This window comes from Anabrus simplex, chromosome 5 (genome assembly GCF_040414725.1).
Source record: "Anabrus simplex isolate iqAnaSimp1 chromosome 5, ASM4041472v1, whole genome shotgun sequence".
Lineage (NCBI taxonomy): Eukaryota > Metazoa > Arthropoda > Insecta > Orthoptera > Tettigoniidae > Anabrus > Anabrus simplex.
In genome coordinates, this window is record NC_090269.1 from 131,255,827 (window position 1) to 131,276,117 (window position 20,291).

The 20,291-nt window shown below is 41.4% G+C and overlaps 1 protein-coding gene across 5 annotated transcripts in view; it reads left to right on the plus strand.

The window, feature by feature from the left end:
• The first annotated feature begins 382 nt into the window (after positions 1-382).
• Positions 383-20,291, plus strand: part of Uba1 (ubiquitin-like activating enzyme 1) — an 87,503-nt gene continuing 67,594 nt past the window's right edge. For 3 of the 5 annotated variants that reach the window (XM_067147126.2, XM_067147127.2, XM_067147129.2), the window contains exons 1-2: positions 631-700; positions 924-1,102. The gene's annotated coding sequence lies outside the window, so the exon portion shown is untranslated. The other 2 variants (XM_067147128.2, XM_067147130.2) reach the window with 2 other exon arrangements.

Consider the following 20,291-nt stretch of genomic DNA (forward strand, 5'->3'; position numbering starts at 1 on the left):
TTGCCAGTACCTTCTTGCACTCTTTGCTTCGATTAGTGTTTCTCTTTGGTTTTTGCCTAATGATAATCTAATTTTCCTGGTAGGGAAAAAAAACTCCTTCGTCATGACTGTGATCAAAGAAAAAAATGATGATACTACAAACTTCTTAGAAAGTAACTGATCGTTTTATTTAGGGACTTAGTTTGAGGCGCGAAGTCGCTAAACGCAATATTCCTTGAAAACAAAACAAAAAAAACAAAACAAAAAAAAAGGAATTGAACATGAAAAGCAGAAAATTCAGTGGGCATGCATCTACCTTCTTGACTGCGAGTTCTGTATTCCATAAATCTGTATTTCGTTACGACTGTCAACAGAGCTATTACAGTAAAGTCGGTACATTGCTAACCTACTATCTAGGGATATTTTGTTCGTGAGCCCTTTGTTCGGCCTAGCCAATAGTCAATGGAAGTTCCTGTATATCGTTGTGTCTAATGATTAAATCGTTAGCTCATATACCTTCTACATACTTTCTAGGTATACTTTAATTAAATATATATCATATAATTGTACCATCATATAATATCTTTATTTACTAGCTGCTCTGTAATAATTATTGCGATTTCATGATATTGTTTTGCCTGTTGGCAATCATGTGAATTCAATGAAATAGCGTTCTCGGAGATTATTAGTTGCCTTTTATATTTGACATCGAAGCCTAAGAGTATGTGATAAGTTACATTAGTTTATAGTGAAGTAGTTTTATGTGACGTATAAGTGTAGTTGCTAAATATTGCGTCGTTTTATACTCATGTTTTGGGGAAGGAAGCTCGCATGAGCCCTTCTCGTGTTGCGTACGTCAAATCGCATTAGAGAGGTTAAGCCTTCGAGGTAATATACAAGCTAACGTCAGCCCTTAATTGAGACATCTATTTTTCTTTTTAAAGGCATCGAGATTGAAGATAACGGGAGTCTAACCAGTACACCTTTTACAAATGGGCAGAAGAATGATTCTTCAAGTATGCTGATCACTTTGAAGAGCCAATGTTGATCGAGTTGAGAAAAGGTGCATTTGATAAAGCCATTCCAAAAGCTTCTCCAGGAACTGTTCATAATAACCTCTCAGGTAACTTAAGTTATTCGCATGTGCATTTCCGTTCCTTGTTTGATATCTGCGTTTGTATTCTGATGTTTACAATGTAACATTCACGAAATAGTGCTGTGTTACGGATTTCTTACGATGATTATAAGAAGGTTGTTAACATCTGTATCATGATAATCCAAATTATATTGGTACGATGTTTTCGTTTCTCGTAAATTATTTAATTCCTGTTGCTAGAAATTATTTTTAATTTTTCCAGTGTCAAATTTGGTTTCCTTATCTACAAAATCATTGCGATTTTGTATTTGCTTCTACTCTCTATATGAAGCAGTGACCATATATGTATCGATAGTCTTGCTTCCAGACTCATTTTTAGGTTATATATCCAGTATTGTATGAACCGTGTACATATGGTTTCCATTTTGGAGTTTACAGATATGATTTACATCCCTGGGAGTAGGCCTACTCATATTCTGAGGAATGTTGTAGGAGTTGTGGACTTGTAGTTTTTCTGGTGAAAAAGACTGCAGTAAAGATATCTTATTGTAGGAATGAGTAAACTGAAGTGTAGATGTGTTGCTGCTTTTATTTAGGCCTACTAGTTATTTTGTATTGAATGTTCCATAATATATAAGTTTTTTTGATACCTTCTTTTAGATAGTCTTTCATAGACTTACTCCATATGACATTAATGTACAAAGTTCTGTACCTGTTGTTTAATTGATTGAGATGATTTGCAAGAAGGAGCAACTTTATTTAACAGCAGCAGTTTTACAATGTAAACAAGTATGAAAATTTTGGATTGGGACAACCACACACTGTATCATCAAATTGGCAACATTATTTTGTTGCCAGACCAGACCTCATAACTGACTGAGTTGGCTGTGTGCTTGGGGACGTGCAGCTGTAAGGTTGTGTTTGGGAGGTAATGGGTTTGAACCCCACTGACGGCAGCCCTGAAGATGTCTTTGCGTTGTTTCCCTTTTTCACACCAGTCAAATGCTAGGTCTGCACCTTCATTAAGGCCATGGCCACTTATTACCACTCTTAGCCCTTTCCTCTTCCATTATCGCTATAAGACCTATCTGTGTTGGTGCGACATAAAACCAATTTAAAAAAATTTACATCATGGTTTACCTTTCAGAATTGTAGTGAAGTGAATAAAGTTATAGTTCAGTTCTTATGAGTTTCGACTTGACTTTTGAGTGCTGTCTTTTGGCAGAGGCTACGTGAATTAATAAACAGCCAATCAAAGGCAGCTGATTGCTCCGATAGAGCGCGTTAGACTCTAGTTCCGGTTACCATTGTTGTCGATGTGTTGTGTATTATAACCACATGCTATCAGCTGTGTGTTGTATTCTTTTGCGCTCTTTGTCGGTTCACTCAGTCATTCTTGACAAAGCACAAACAATGACGGCTAGAAATAGTGTTGATTGAGTGGTTGAAGGAGCACGCGATGACATGTATCTGTGAAACAAAACAAGCCCTAGTACCCAGTTTATGTGGTGGATGAAATAAAGTTGTTCGCCTTCCACCATATCAGTGCCATTTTAACGTCATAGAACCTATTTGGGTCCAAGTGAAGGAATAAGATTCTTCACAGCTTTGGAAGATGAAAGACTTCTTTGGGAAGCCGTAGGCCGTATAAGTCCGGAAGACTGGAGCAAGGTTGTGAGACACTGTCGGAGATAAGTGAAGTTCGGGAGAGGGGAAAGCATCACAGACGATTATGTTGAAGACGTTATTTCGTTTGGATCAAGCGAGAGCGAAACCTCAATAGACAATGACAATGCCGATAGTGACTCAGAAATGAGTGATGTATTCCCTTTGTAGGATTTTTTCTTCCTTAGGATAAACTATCATCAATGAGAGCTCTTCTAGGTGGTCAGTAGAAATTTAATTTCCTTTTCTTGAGTTTTATCTGTTAGATCATTGATCTATTTTTATCTTACCATAGCCTTATCCTAAATATGTTGTGTTATTGTTAATCTTAAGTGAGTTATGCATGTTGCTACAAAGAATAATTGATTCTGGTCTTATACATACATTTCCATTTGTGAATCAGCTGTTTGTACCTGTAACAATTTGGCACCAATGTCTGATTTCTGGTTAACTGTCAAGTCAAAACTCATATTGTCACTATGAAATAGATCAACTTCATGGCTTATTGGTTGTCCGGCCCCGCAGTGTAGGGGGCAACGCGTCCGCCTGTCACCCGGCGGCCCTGGGTTCGATTCCCGGCTGGGTTAGGGTTTCTGATTGTAAATGATTAATATCCCTGGCCTGGGGACTGGTGTTTGTGTCGTCCTTAACACTCCTTTCCTTACATTCAACAGTTACACGCAGGTTCATATCACATGGTGCAAGTAGGGGCAAAAGATCTCAATAGGTCGACACCCCAAACAAATAGCATTAAAAGAAAAAAAAAAAAAATGGCTTATTGGTTAGTATGCTGGGGTTTGGCCTAGGTTTTAATTGCTGGCTGGGCCGGAGATTTTAACCATGATCGATTTTATCCTCTTGCTCAGGGTCTGGGTGTTTGTTGTCTTCAACATTAGAAATCTACCCTAGATTTAGTCCCCATCCTCACAGATGTGCAGGTCGCCCATGATTATCAACACAAAGGACCTACATTACACCCCTCTAGAGGAAAGACACCATTAGGTGGTAGAAATTCAATAACTGGACGAGTTGGCCATGCGGTTAGGTGCGCGCAGCTGTGAGCTTGCGTCCGGGAGATAGTGGGTTCGAACCCCACTGTCGGCAGCCCTGAAGATGGTTTTCCGTGGTTTCCCATTTTCACACCAGGCAAATGCTGGGGCTGTACCTTAAGGCCATGGCTGCTTCCTTCCCACTCCTAGCCCTTTCCTCTCCCATTGTCGCCATAAGACCTATCTGTGTCGGTGCGACATAAAGCAAGTAGCAAAAAAAAAAAAATAAATTGGAATACCCTGTAGATGCGAGATGTGTTCACTGCGACAGCCAGGGACCCACCCGCCAGCCCACAAAAATACATTTACCGGGCGAGTTGGCCGTGCGCGTAGAGGCGCGCGGCTGTGAGCTTGCATCCGGGAGATAGTAGGTTCGAATCCCACTATCGGCAGCCCTGAAGATGGTTTTCCGTGGTTTCCCATTTTCACACCAGGCAAATGCTGGGGCTGTACCTTAATTAAGGCCACGGCCGCTGCCTTCCAACTCCTAGGCCTTTCCTATCCCATCGTCGCCATAAGACCTATCTGTGTCGGTGCGACGTAAAGCTCCTAGCAAAAAAAAAAAAAAATACATTTACTTTTATAACCTAATATAATTTATCACACGTCATTATTCATTGCTCAAGCATGCTGTAGTATTTCCATTGAATGAGATACAATCAGATAAGATGTCATTCCCAGCAATAAAGTGAAATGCATTCTGTTACCAACCCGTGCCTAAATGCAATGAAACAATGGATGATACAGAACAGCAATAATTTTCTATTGAACTTACCTTAATGGAGGGTAGGATAGTGCACGCCTGCAGCCTTAAAAAATTTGTACACCCTCTTGTCAGCGGTAAAGTTGGTCTTGGAACAGGAATTCCACAAAATAGTTGGCAAAGTGACCTTTAAAAAAAAAAAAAAGCTATTTATTCGGGGTGTTGATCTAAGTTCTTTTGCCCCTATTTTGCACCATATGTTGTGAACCTGCATGTATTTTGAAATGGTGGAAGTGTAAAGTGTTGAATGTGAGGAAAGGAACATTAAGGACCAGACAAACACCCAGTCCCCAGACCAGGGATATTAATCATTTACAATTAAAAACTGCTGCAGTGTGTTGAATGGTGGAACATCCCTCAAACTCTATAATTGACACGAAGGTACACAAATCAGTCGTACGCCTTCCAGCAATCGGAAATAATGATTGTGCCTGGCAATACCCACTCTTTAATGACTGCGAGCAACGTCTCGTAGAGACCCTACTTACCCAGATCAAGTTATTTCTTTGTCATCAGGGGCATGTAACGAACGGCTATGTCACTGTCAGCTTTTCGCCACTATCCAACATAGAATGCACTGCTGTTGTTGTACGGAATTCGTTGAGTTTGCTTGATCCCAGAACTGTGGTTTTGTCAGTAACTTAACCAATCCAGACCAATGGCTTTGTCATTAGCCCAAATGATTAATTCAGCTTTTCTTTTACTGACCATCATAGAATGTGCTGCTAATCGTCACTAACCAGACCTAACCAATCCAGACCAATGGTTTTATCACTAGCCGGACCTAACCAATCCAGACCAATGGCTTTTCCACTAGCCGTACCTAACCAATCCAGACCAATGGCTTTGCCACTAGCCTGAATGATAACTTAATTCAGCTTTTCTTCACTGTCCAACATAGAATGCGTTGCTAATTTCCCTATGGAATTCTAGAGGCCTACAGCCATTTCACCGGGCGAGTTGGCTATGCAGTTTGGCGCGCGTAGCTGTGAGCTTGCATCCGTGAGATAGTGGGTTCGAACCCCACTGTCGCCAGCCCGTGGTTTCCCATTTTCACACTAGGCAAATGCTGGGGATGTACCTTAATTAAGGCCACGGCTGATTCCTTCCCACTACTAGTACTTTCCTATCCCGTCGTCGCCATAAAACCTATCTGTGTCAGTGCGACGTAAAGCAAGTAATATCCTTGCAAATTGTGATTTTTAATTTTTTTATTCCACCTTTTCAATACAATTGGTTTTATGTTGTTAGATCATAATAATACAACACTATTTTATAGGGACATGTTTTGCTTGAATTTCAAGCATCCTCAGCCTATATAATCATCTCAAGGTTGAGACCTGTCATATTTGCTTTGACAAATTTGTGCTTAATTATAATTCTAAAATTAATAAAATATATAAACATAGGAATTTATGAACAGATTAATAGTTTAACAATATGAATGACTATACTAGAATTGGAATAACGGTTAATTCTAAAGATATTGAGTCCAAAACACAGTATCTTCAAATGTTGAAAATTTGGCTAAAATTGTTTTCTCAAAGTTCTAGTTTATTAAAAACAACAGTAATTTGACTTCTGTGTTAAAATTTGAGTCGTAATTATAGTTAAAACTTATTGGTATCTGAAGATTAAAATCTTTGATACGTTGGAATTCAGCTTCAGGTTTTAATTTTGAGGCTTGCTACTGTAATTTAATAGTTTTGAACAGTAAAATGTTGAATTAGTTAGTTTCATCGAACTAGTCTTGTTTTTACGATCAGATTTTCTGTTGGTAGTAGTTTGTCTTTATGAAGTATTTAGTCAAAAGGGACGTCAATCCAAAATCTTGAGGAGTTTGTTTCTTTCATAATATTTGAATGAAATATTATTCAGTCCCTTTGACTGCTACTACAAAACCTTGTGGACTTTGTTACATTACGGTGACTGTTATCTGTTGTGGTTCTACTCCTTGTGTTATGCGTATGGGAAGAAAAGAAAAGAAAAAAAAAAGCGCTCATGCATGTAATATACCACTTGTTATTAAGTTCAAGATTTGACAGCCTTCTGCAATGCTCATTCATGTTGACCGCGAGAAATCTGCAAGAAAGAAACAAAGGACAGTGTAATTGCTCGTAGATATCTCCACTGAAAAAGTGGTGCAGTATGCCAGTGAAATTAAATCTAGGTGCAGCAAAGGTAATGCAGTAAATTCACAGTTGCAGTCAGTGGTATTCTGTAAGAAAGATGCCATTTCTTGGACAAAACATATTTGCATCAGTCTGTTTTCAGGTAGACTTTGCTGTATGGGAGTGAAAGCTGGGTGGGCTCGGGATATCTTATTCATAATTTGGAAGTAACAGACATGAAAGTAGCGAGAATGATCACTCCTACAAACATTTGGGAACATTTACAGGAGAGTACTCAAAATGAGGAGAATAAAGGCTAAGTTAGGAATAAACTCGATGGACGAAGCTGAACTTATAAACGGGCTTCGGTGGCGGGATTATGCGAGGCAAATTGAGGATATGTTACCTGAGAATAATAGACTCAGACATAAAGGGTAAGAAAGGTAGACGGAGACGTAAGTGATGATAGACTTATTGATTTAATGATGAGAGGTTTGGAACTAAATGTGGCCACAGAGCTAGTTGCAAGAAGGCATTGTGGGGGAGATTAGTTAACTCTCAGAGGTTTACAGACTGAATGCTGAAAAACATAACTGTCTATAATGGAGATATAGATGTATACATATGAACTCATGAAATAGACATATTTTAAGAAGAAAATGTGTAGCTGATATGGAAATATAAAATGAGAGTTGAAATTGATGACAGTGGTTCTTGGATGGATTGTGGGGTGATATGAGTACCAGTAACTTGGATTAATACAGTTGTAACCATTTAAATCAAGAGTAACCTGAAGTTTTAAAGAGAAGCTAGACTGTTTTATAACGGTAGGCTATGTTTAAGGTGTTCAGCAGTTTGTTACAGATATTCTATGGTCCGCACGGCCTTACTTCTAAATTGAAGTTTCGCAAAACAAATGACCATTGCCTTTCCTCTGTTGCCAGTGCGCTCCACCCGCGAGGACAGCTGATGCAATACGAGCACCGTAAACAACCCTTGTAAAATGTAATACCCTACTCAGAAAAACTAATGAATATGGATTGAAAACAAATTCACGAAAACTACACTTACAACATCTGACACTAATAAGAGAATATATTATTAAGAATAAAAGAGAATGAGGAAATAAAACATCACTCGCCACCAATGGCTGACACAGGAAGGAGGTTACGGCCTACATAGGGAACACTCCACCGATCTGAGTCACTAGAACCCTCCAGCAATATGAAAAACACACTGATTACTGAAGGAAAATACAAAAGATCGCAAAGCGTACCGAATACCATACACGCTGAGCGAGATAGGTTAACCACGTGGCGAATGTAAATATTAGAGTTGGCAACTGGGTTTCGAGATCGTGCTCTGCCGATATAAATCGATATGAATGGCAGATTGGGATTGGTTGGATGTCTATGCTTCAACACGTAACCACCAGACAGAGCCAAAATCTGACAAAACGTCAATTTAGAAGTATGAGCCGTGCGGAGTATAACTTTTCTTTAGAATGGTGTAGAGAAGATAAAATGGATTGTAAATAAATAATCTTTGGTTATAGATAAAAGTAATTAATTGCTCACAGATGAGGCAGTCAATTTTAAGAAATCATAGGTCCTTCAGAAAATAGTATCACATGAAGATATTGCATTGTCCTTCCTTGTTCACTTTAGATGTTCAGTAATTGAATACAGCCTAAGCATTCTGACATTGTCAAAGTAAAACGCTGCATGCTTGGTTGTATGTAGTTACCTGAAAAACCCGGCAGAGGTAGTCTGATTTTTGAAGGGTGGATAAAAGTCCATTCGACACTCCATGTCGTACGATGTCGGCATGTAAAAGATCTCTGGTGACACATTTGGTGTTTACCTGACAAAATTCATTAAATCTCAGCCATAGACGCCCAAGAGAGTTTCGGTTTACTCAGTCTGCCATCTAGTGGGGGCCTAGAGTAAAACGGAACGTCGAAATTGACGAGCAGACAGCCAGATGGCGTCAAATTGAAATGTATGCACACGGTAGCTGAGGCCATACTATTATTATTATTATTATTATTATTATTATTATTATTATTATTATTATTATTATTATTATTATTACCTTAAAAAAAATTTAATATTGAAAAGTTGGATCACTTTAGATTAGTTGTTGTTTCTGCAGCTATTTAGGCATGTTGGTAGTGATTATTTCCTACACCGAAGCTATTTGGAACCCATGGCATGGGCATGTTGCAACAGTCTAATTGTGAAAGGAAGTTACGAGAATATGTGAAATAATTTTTCCTTTAGTTTGTACATATTTCTATACTTCTGATATCCTTGCTTGTAATCCAGTCATTACAATAAAATATTAGGACAGACCCTGTGTTTCATTTAGTGATGGGTTGCGACTGTAATTGCGAAGAATCGATTTCATATGTCTGGGAAATTAGTACCCATTTTCAGGGAACTCTCTATGATGTGCATGCACTTTTCTGTATCTTGGTTCAGTTCTGCAAGACAATGGTGGCTTTAACAGTGGTGCGAGAGCAAGGGTAAATGCAGCCTGGATGTGTTAGTAGGAAGTTACTGCTGGTGTGCTCTACGATAGAAAAAATGTCAGTCAGTCTCAAATCACTACAAAATGGCCATACACCTTCTTGTGCTGTATGGCACAGTGTGTTGTGTGATAACAGTGAACACTGGAAAACTTTTCCATCCCACGCCCATGGTGCTCCATTGGCTCAACATCACCAATGGCAACTTCTTTTTTTGACGTGTTTTTCCCAATTTCTTGAGGCCAGCATGTGTGTGTGAATTTGGCTCAGTTTTACAGCCGGGTGTCCTTGATACCAACCTTATGTGAAGGGATTAATCACACTGTTGTGTGTTTCATTGGTGGTTAATACAGTGGTGTGTTGTGTGTAAATGATGTGTATTGAGATGAACACAAAACCCAGTCTGAGCCACAGGAATTAACAATACACAGTTTAAATCCCCAACCCAGCCAGGAATCAAACCTGAGGCCTTCTGAATTGAAGGTCATTATGTTGACCATTCAGCCAAGGAGATGTAGATGAATATCAGAAGAAATATCACATAAAACTTACAATATACTGTATTTTCTTTATGAAATAAGACTTCACAAGCTTTATTTAATGTTTTACACCAGTATGCGTTACAGGGACTTTGCTCCATTGTCAACATAAGCTCAGTGATAAAATTGAAAATAAATACTTCAAAAAAATATTAAAGCTTTAGCAGCAACTATATACAATCATCCCCCTGTGGGTGGGGAGCGGTACAATAACACCCACGGTATCCTCTGCTTGTCGAAAGATGCGACAAAAGGGGGCCCAGGGGCTCTGAAATTTGGAGCATGGGTTGGTGACCACGGTGCCTGAATATTGGCGGAAAGTAGCATGGGAGTTAGATCTCTCTTCTTTAGCATGTCATTCCTCTGGTTCATAAATTTTCTGATACTACTGGTACGTAACACACTGGTTCATCATAGCATTCCAGCTGTTCAATCCCTAATCTGAAGCACTGATTGGAATAAGCAGTGTGCACATTTAACGGAATAATGGCAGATGAGTGTTCGCGACTGTCTGCGGCCTGGTCATTCCAGCACTGGAACTTAGAACTGTTAGATAGGCACCGTAGTATTGTTTGTTAAAAGTAAGAAAATGTGCCGTTTTCCATTTGATCGGGTATTTTATATGATAACATTACTTTTAATTGCTACATTCCTACTGACATCATTATAATGACCTATGTTGACTTCAGTTGGAAAAACCACAAAGACAGTTTTTCCGAGAATTCCATAGCGAAGCACGGGTATATTAGCTAGTGTATTAAAATACCAATATAGTTAGTCCGTTATTGGACATACCTACCAAGACGCATGGCTATGGGACTCAACATCTTTATCATAGTGTATCATAAATTAATTGGCCCATTTGAGAAGTTTCAGCCAAATAATTGATAAACATTATTAATCGTGACAATAATACTGCCTTTTCCTGCCTTTGGTCAAGAATAATCACAAACAGCTGTATTAAGGTTTATTGCTGTGAATTCTCATGTCTCGGATTGTGGTGGACATTACGGTTTGTCTTACAACAATTAGTCTTGCTTCTAAATTAGGTCATAATGATTCTTTCACCTGAAAACTCGGCAAGGGCCATGGCATTAGCGGTGGATGAGCACAGTGTACGCTATATAGCAGACGTTATAGGCACATCTTGGTGAAACGTGTACGGTATTTAGTATTTATTGAACATAACAGGCGATTAGCCCCAATATATGTTCACAGTGCCTCTTTCCATGCACAAACAACTAACAACAAAAGAAAAGAAACACGAGTCTCCTTGGGCATGCCATGAGGTCCATCAGATACTCCAGAAACGTGACACTCCCAGGGGAGGGTCACCATGGCAGTCATCCTCAGTCTCTACATCCCACGTCCATCATCTCTATTTAATATTGTAATGGTTATAGCATCCGCCATGCCAAGTCGCTACGTGCCTGGGGCGTCATCGTATCGGCCCCACCCCCCTTACGCTCGAGCGCGCCAATCATGAGCAACACTGGTGCTAGGCCGGCCCTCTTGCCCCCGTCCGCGGTCTCACAGCAGAGGATGACGGAAATTACTCGACTATTAATCTGGAGTCTTCTATCTCGCAAGGTTCCTGGTTACATCTAGCATCCGGACTGTTCTGGAAGGCCCAGAGCAGGTATATAAGGAGAGGAGTAACTTAGAGTGAGAGTCAGTTAGTGAGTGAGTGAATGAGTGAGAGTGAGATTGAGTTCGCTGGAGTCAGTCAGTGATAGCCTGGGCTGAGATGTCAGCCTGACAGAGTATCTGCCTGTTGGAGCCGAGGACTCGTTCCTGTTTCCCTGATGTTGTGTGTGTGTGTCCCTTGAGGCGGGCTGCTGGAGGAGAACCTGGAGTGTTCTGGAGCAGTGCGAAGGGAACACTGGGTGCCGACGTGTGCGGGCTGCGAACAGGGTTCGATGGATTGAGTGAACAGAGGATACTATCCCGACCTGCGAGACTGATGCGTAGGCTGTGGACCGTGACAGCGCTAGCGAGTGTGACTGAGTGGCTGAGTGAGTGTAATGTACATAATCGACGACTCCTGTGTGTGTCATTGTAGATGGATAGATAGATAGATAGATAAGAAATGGGTGAGCCCTGTCTTCGCAGAGCTCCACACGTAGGTCTATGAAGACCCTTTGTGCCCCTTAAACAGGTTTGCCTAGTCCAGCCCTAGTACTCCTATAAAGGATACCAGTGTCCGGATATTGGCATTCCTGATGTCTTCCAGGCTCACAAAATGTGAGCCAAGGTATCGATGTCTAGTGCTAGCAAGAGCCTCGCACTGACATAACACATGCGCGGAGGTCTCTTCCTCCTTACCGCATCTTCTACACATCGGATCCTGAGTGATTTTCATGATGTGTAGGTGTCTCTGTAAGGTATTGTGGCCTGTTAGCAGTCCAACTACCATTCTCATTCTGGTCCTATTCAAATTCATTGGGACCTTTTTATAACTTTGGCTAGGCCCTTCGATAAGTTCACGTGCCTGCCTTGCTATAGTTAACCTCTTCCAAATATCTAAGTGAGACTGGTTTGTCCATTGGGATATTACCAGTCTCACACTTCGGAGTGACACTCCCAGGAAAGGCTCTGGTCCTATGAAAGAACCTTTTGAGCCTTGTTTCGCTAGTTTGTCAGCTTCTTCATTTACACTGATACCTGTGTGCCCAGGGACCCATAATAGGGTAACTGAGCTAAATTCACACAGCTGATCTAACATCCTTTGGCATTCCCATACTAGTTTTGATGTTGTTTTAACTGCACAAAGTGCTTTTAGTGCTGCCTGGCTATCACTACAAATAGTGATGTGTCTTCTGTGTCCAGGCATATTCCATATATATACAGCACAGGCTAGTATTGCGTATACTTCAGCCTGGAAAACAGTAGCATATTTACCCATAGGAAGGGAGAGCCTTGTCTTAGGCCCCCAGACCCCGGCGCCTGTGCCCGTCTCCGTCCGCGAGCCATCTGTGTACCACGTATAGCCCCCAGATTTAAGACGGGCCCCAGCATCCGCGGCCCACTCCTCCCTTGTGGTATCACCACTGTAAATTTATAATCCAAATTAAAGCTAGGCTTCATCAGATCCCCGATCATCATTGTCATAGGGCAAGTCTGGTGAAGCCTTGTAAGAATAGAGGCATGACCTCTATTCAGGTTTTTGAAGGACCATCCTCCGAGTGACCAGAGGCGATAGGCACTCATTCCCGTTATTGCCTTTACATATAAATGTAAGGGGGGAAAACCTAGGACGGCCTCCATTGCACATAATGGTGTAGTATCCAGTGCCCCTGTTATTCCTAGACACGCAAGTCTTTGGACACTGTTTAACTTGGTGGTCACAGTTTTACTCTCCGAACCTGGCCACCAGACTAAAGATGCATATGTGATCGTGGGCCGTACAGTAGAGATATAGAGCCACTTCCCGACGGCCCTGCGACAGGCCCACATAATCTTGCGAGCCTTATCCACCTTATAATCTATATGTTTCTTCCAGCTCAGTCTTGCCTCAAGGATTACCCCTATGTACTTAACTGAGGTTGTCTTAGCTAGTTTTTTCCCAAATAGGAAAGGCTCTGACAGTCCATCTAGCCTCCTCTTCTTGGTAAATACCACGAGCTCCGTCTTATCGGGGTTAACCGACAAGTCTGTCTCGTGGCACCATCTTTCCACCCTACGTAGAGAGCTCTGTACGAGCTCGGAAACCGTGCTGGGGAAATTTCCTACCGCCATCAGGCTTATGTCGTCTGCATAGCCTTGGGCGTATATTCCTCCAACATTTAACCTGGTAAGTAGTTCATCCACTACCAGACACCATAATGTTGGTGATAATACTCCTCCCTGTGGACACCCCCTGTCTATATTAGCTCTCAACATTACAGCATTGAGGGTAAACAGAACTTGACGGCCCTGCAGTGAGGCCAAAATCCATTTTATGAGCATACTGCTCACTCCTCTTCTCTCTAGACTACGTTCTATGGAGCCCAAAGATGTATAATTAAAGGCCCCTTCTATATCTAGGAATACAACCATAGCAAGTTGTTGCTGATCCAAGGCACTCTCCAGCCTAGAAACTAGCTGGTGTAGTGCCGTCTCAACCGACTTCCCTGGTTGATATGCATGTTGATGAGAATGCAGGGGAAAGTCTCTTAATACTTTCTCCCTGATGTCTATCCACCAGTCTTTCCAAGTTCTTAAGTAGAAAAGACGTTAGACTAATGGGTCTATAATCCTTAGGTCTAGTATATGAAGACCTTCCGGGTTTAGGTATATACACCACCTTCGCCTGATGCCACAAGGAGTACACGTACCCCATAGTGAGACAGGCTCTAAATATTCTGACCAGGTATGGTATGAGGACCTCCCCCCGCTTCTTGAAGAAGTGCCGGGAAGATCCCATCCACCCCTGGGCTTTTGTAAGGGGCAAAGGATTCTAATGCCCACTTGACCCTTCTTGGGGTAACAATCTCTGCGGCTTCCTTCCAGCCACTTTTATCGGGTCTGAAGGATCCGCTCGATTCTACCTCACTATTCGTGACTACTGAACCTGGAAAGTGGGCATCAAGCAGTAAGTTCAGGGTCTCCCTCTCTGTGGATGTATATCCACCCGAAGGAGACTCCAGTGAGCCCAGCCTTGCCCTTCTATCCAAGGTTAAAATTTTATGAAGCCTTGCCGCTTCATGTTGACTTTCAATGGAATCACAAAACTGTCTCCAAGATTTCCTAGAAGCCTTTTTGACTTCTGACTTGTACCTTCTTTGTAAGAATCTAGGCTTTCTTGATCCTGAAGTTCCCTGTATTTATTCCAGAGCCTTCGTGTATTTCTCCTCAGGTGTTCAAGATAACTATTCCGCTTGAAACTTCCTGTTACTCTTTTTGCCTTAACAATAGGGCAGTTTAATTCGTAAGAGATAACCAGTGTCCGTGTGAGAAAACTCACACTGAGCTCCAGCTCCTCTTTATTTTTAATTATATTTGAGGGTCCTCCCTCCAGTCCCCTCCTCACATCCTCCCTAAAAGACGTCCAATCGGTTCGTCTAGGTTTTTTATAAGACGGGACCTCGAGGGAGCCCTCTATATAAAACACAATGTGTCTATGATCTGACAAGGAAGGCTCCAAAGAAACCTTCCAGTCCTTAAATTCCTGTATGATTCCCATGGAACCCAGGGTAAGATCTATGATCCCCTCACTTCTATTATTAATGAAGGTAGGAGTATCACCAATATTCATGATCTCAAGATCAGTTGTACATAGAAATTCTATGAGGTGCTCTCCCCTTCGGTTTGTATATTTACTTCCCCAAATGCTGTGATGAGCATTGGCGTCGCATACTACTATGAGGTTTAATCCTTGTTTCCTACAGTATATCACCAGTCTCTTGAACTCCTCCGGCGGGGGTGGAGATTCAGAGTCTCCTGGGAAATATGCAGAGCAGACAACCAAGTCTTTTGGCTGTCCGTCCTCTTCATATCTCACTAGGACTGCTACCAGGTCTCTAGTAATGAAGCCTGGTATAGCCCAGGCGTTGTCATCTTTAACTAATATACATGCTCTAGGCTTCTCCTCTGCTATTCCACTGAATAAAGTGAAACCTGCACATTTTAGTACCATGATATGCCCCTGTCTGAGCCAGGGTTCTTGTATCAGGGCGACCGAAAACCTGCCCTTCTGGATACTTCTAATAAGTACCCTAGAGGCCGCTATACAATGTTGTATGTTTGCTTGTATGAAAGTAATCATTCTTAACTTCATGCAATACTTTACCTTATGCGGTCTCCGGAACGTGCTGCTCCGTTTCCCGCGATGTGTCTTGAGGCTTGGCTGGCCCAGGTTCCTGTCCAGGCTCCCGCTCTTCGCCCCTCTTAGTCTCGGTATTGTCTGTGGTGGGGTTGGTCCTCTGCTTGTCACGCTTGCCCTCCACCAAGGTGAAGGTAGCCACATGCACCCCGCAGAAGATCTTCTTCCCCACCACTTTCTCCACGTCTCTGGAGTCCATGCTGACCACAAGTCGGACACCTCTCTTCTCCTTGCGGTCGTAGACCCTCCAGCTGGTGGGATTTAAGCCATGGTTCTGGCGTGCCATTCTTCCCAAAAGGACATTGTTGTCCTTTGGTTGTCCTGGTATCCAGACCATGACTCTCTTGTAGGAAAGAAGTTTATCCATGCCCACAATTGTGAGCCTGGCTCCTTCCCACGGTTGTATACCTGTAACAAGACTGGAAAGCCATGCTACAGTCATTGTAGATGGAACATGAGAAACTGAGAGAGAGAGAGAGAGAGAGAGAGAGAGAACCGTGTGAGTGTACTTGCGTAAGATGTAATCTCGGCTGTCGTCTGTGTGTGTGTAAATCTGTAATTGGAGTGCTAAGTTAATAAATCTTAGAAATAGGACGCTACCAGGTTCTGTACTTATTTATTTAGGCCTACTTATTTACCCCGCCAACACCTTACAATATTAAGAAACAAAATAAATAAAATATAAAAAGATAATAATATTAATAATATGAGAAAGGATAAGCTAGCTACCTACTACTACTGTCCGGCCGTGCCATCACCCCTGGTGAGAAAAGGCCCCCCTCCCAGTGATGGCCCTACCGGCCCTACCTGTGGGTTCCAAAAAAGGACCCCAACTACTCCTACCAAATGACAGTGCAGTTTTCTCACCATTCCATTTGCGGCCGGCTACGTGGGGCTGAATCCGCTCTCGTCCTGTTCCCCGCCTCTCTCACTCCTCATGCCACATATATCTCCATTTTTTGGGGTAGGCCTGTCCTACCCCATCCTCTTACGAGTATGTCTTGCTCTCCCTTACACCATTAACTATACAAAAACAGTGAGAAAACAGCACATACCCAAATATGTACAACTAAGTGCCATCCTGCTAACGTACTACAATTAATAATAATAATAATAATAATACAAAAAATAATACTTGCAATTAACTATCATAAAAATAATAATTGAATACGCTACAATTCCAGTCCGAAATAAATCCAATCTAGCCCTTCTCTATCCTTAAATTCTACACATAGCAATTATATCAAGTCGTCGTTACAAAACCTGCAGACATCAGGTTTCATCAACTATTAGCACATGTCCTTGTCTGCTTAGCTACTGAGTTTGCATTTCTTGTCCACTGACCTACTCTGGCTGAATAACAGTACACTATTAGTCAACAGTTACACAATAACCTGCCGTATCATGATCGATAAGGCCTCCTCCAGTTACAAAATCAAATCGGCACTGTAACTTAGAACATTACACTCACCTTCCTTTTTTCAATGACTTAAACACACCTCCAACTTTTCAACCTTTACATATCCACTTATTCATCCTATGCCACTTCTTCTCTCAACTTTCTCTGACAAGCTTTTTTAATGGCACATAAGTACTTGTTTAACTCTCCCCCGTCTTCCCATTGCCTGATAATCCACCTTATAATATTCCGCTCATCCCTTTTTCCTACGAGGACGGTTTGAAAAGTTCTCGGAATCACCGCTAGATGTCAGTGCTAGAGCAACGAGGTTCCCGCGCAATAATCACACATCCTTTGTGAGTGAACACGTGGCGCGTTAGTACTCTGGCTGCAGTAGTGTAGTAGTGAAGACTCTTTGTTGTTTCTGCGTAGTGATTTGTGACAATGGAAAAAACTGAGATTCAAGCAGCGATTAAATACTTTGTAAAGAAAGGTATGAAAGCAAAGGAAATTCATGCCGACTTTCAGAACACATTGGGGGGACTCTGCTTCTTCATTTTCAACTGTTGCCAAGTGGACCAGTGAGTTTAAATTTGGTCGGGAGAGCTTGGATGATGATCCGCGTAGTGGAAGGCCAAAAAGTGTTACGACCCCAGAATTTATCGCAAAAGTGCATAAAATGGTCATGGAGGATCATCGACTGAAAGTGCGGTAGATTGCTCAAGCTGTAGGGATGTCTTCTGAACGAGTATATTATATTTTAACCGAAGAATTGGGCATGAAAATTTTTTCCGCAAGATGGGTGCCGCGGCTCTTGACATTGGACAATAAACGCACCAGATTGGAAATGTCCGAACAAAGTCTGGCCCGTTTTCAGTGCAACCAACAAGATTTTTTGCGCCGGTTTGTGACTACAGATGAAACTTGGGTCCACTACTATACCCCAGAGACAAAACAGCAGTCAGAGCAGTGGAAACATGCTGATTCACCACCACCAAAGAAAGCAAAGGCAGTGCGTTCGGCCGGAAAGGTCATGGCCTCAGTTTTCTGGGATGCAAAAGGCATTCTGCTGATACATTATCTTCCTACTGGCCAAACAATTATGGGGCAATACTATGTAAACCTCCTAGACCAACTACAGGAAAAGATACGCGAAACAAGGCCTGGTTTGGCTCCTCTGCACACAAGTGTTATTTCCATGGCAAAACTTCATAAACTAGGGTACGAATTGTTGCCACATCCACCTTATTCACCTTATTTGGCACCATCAGACTTTCATCTATTCCCCAAGCTGAAAATTTTCCTCGGTGGACAGAGATTTTCTACAAGGGAAGAACTGACAGCCGAATTGGAGAGGTATTTTGCAGGCCTGGAGGAATCTCATTTTCGAGATGGTATCAAGTCATTGGAACATCGCTGGACCAAATGCATTAGTCTACAGGGAGACTATGTTGAAAAATAAAAGCAGTTCCACCGAGCTAAGATACTTAATTCTAGTACATTCTGAGAACATTTCAAACCACCTACATAATAATTCACGATGTTTGGCACTCAATAGACTATTCCTTAACTTACTTGTTTCTTTACAATCAGCAATTAAGTGAAAATCTTTGCTTACTACCCCACATAATTCACATAAAGTAGAGTGAATTTTTCGCTGTTATGAATTCTCGCTATAACGGATTGTCGTTATATCTGATTTTTGTATAAAAGAAGGAAAACCCTTCATGCACATTAAAATCGGTATGAAACGGCAATCAGTTTGTTCAAAACTTGTGTTTCCACAGATGATATCCACACTACGGCTTACGTGTTTGTTATTTTTCGTAATCCGATACTAGGTGAAAGTGTATGTTTAATTTATTTCTGGAAAAATATAGTAGCGTATTTCTCCGAATCCAAGAAGAACCCCACGTTGAAAATTTTCCAGCAATACTTATTCCACGTGTCTCTACGATACAACGATCCATCAGGAAATTATTCTTGCTGTCTATAAAACTGTTACTTTTACGCAGCGTCAGATATAACCGGCTACCGCTACACGCATGTCTCGCTTGTCGGGCTCGGCCGAATTCAGCGGCTAGCGATGTATAGGTCTAATTGCGAACGTTGAAAGTCAACGAACGAGTTTATTGTGCCACGGTATGGTCATTCCGCCCTTGCGTTTTTCGTGCACATACCTCACAATTTCACCTTCGATTTCTTTAAAGCGTCCTTGTTGCGGACCACTGAATGCATTTTTTGTGCAGTACGCTTTTTTTTTAGGTCTTTGTCTTCATGCTAACGCCAAATATTGGCTTTAGTTAGGCCTATGCCGTATTTTCTTGCGGCTGCAGAATTATACTGCATTTCCGAGTGTTTAATAAACATTAACTTAAAATTGGCATCATTATATCGACTAGAACGGGTTGAAAATTTGCCGGCAATACCTTTTCCACATATCTTTACAATACGACTGTCCATCACGAAAATATTCCTGCTGTGTATAAACCTTAATTTTACTAAGCGTCAAGTACAATAGACGTGTTATGACTCTGCCACCGAGTAGCCATGGCTTTTCTAAGAATTCGAAGGGTCGCATGTTTTGATGCCAATCTGCAGATTTGATAAACACACAGGCACTGCACAACCGGTTGTCGCGGCTAGCGATGTGTTGTAAAGAGGCGGTCGTTTATTGTCAACGAGTTCTGTGTGCGTGTGAAAAGAAGCAGCGTGGTTACCGCGGTAGTTGCTAGTGGTATCTATTAACTTACTGTTAGGCCGCGAATGCAACAACCCTTAAGTTTTCGCATGAGTTTCTGAGAAAAGTCTTGGATTCGGAAAAATACGGTATCATTCCAGAGATTTATGTGGCAAACACCTCAACTTTCTGCTTCAAACAGCGTCACTTAACATAACCGTATATGCAGCCTATCATAAAAACATATTTGAAATGCTTGTAGAGAAATAACCTCCTCGCAAAAAATTTAAAATGTAAATAGCCGTAACTAGACACGAGAAGATATGAAATATCCTCCGAAATCAGTGATGTACTCTGCCATATCTTGAGGTGTATCACATTCTTACTTAATTTCCGTATATAACATTAAAATTAAGATATTGTTTACTTCAGTCTTTATTTTTAACGAGTTAACAACTGCTTTCGGCCACGTTATTTACGCATTTATTACGAAAACATGTTATCCTTTCATTTCTAGTTTTCTTTAGAGAACAGCAGTCGATGGGTATTACTAATCAACTCCAACATCGCCTTTGAATGACGAGAGCTCGCAAATGCACAAAGTGAAAAAATTATACCGTACCGAAGATGATCGATCACATTTTGTTGCAAACGTTTCAGTTTTCTTATTCAAACAG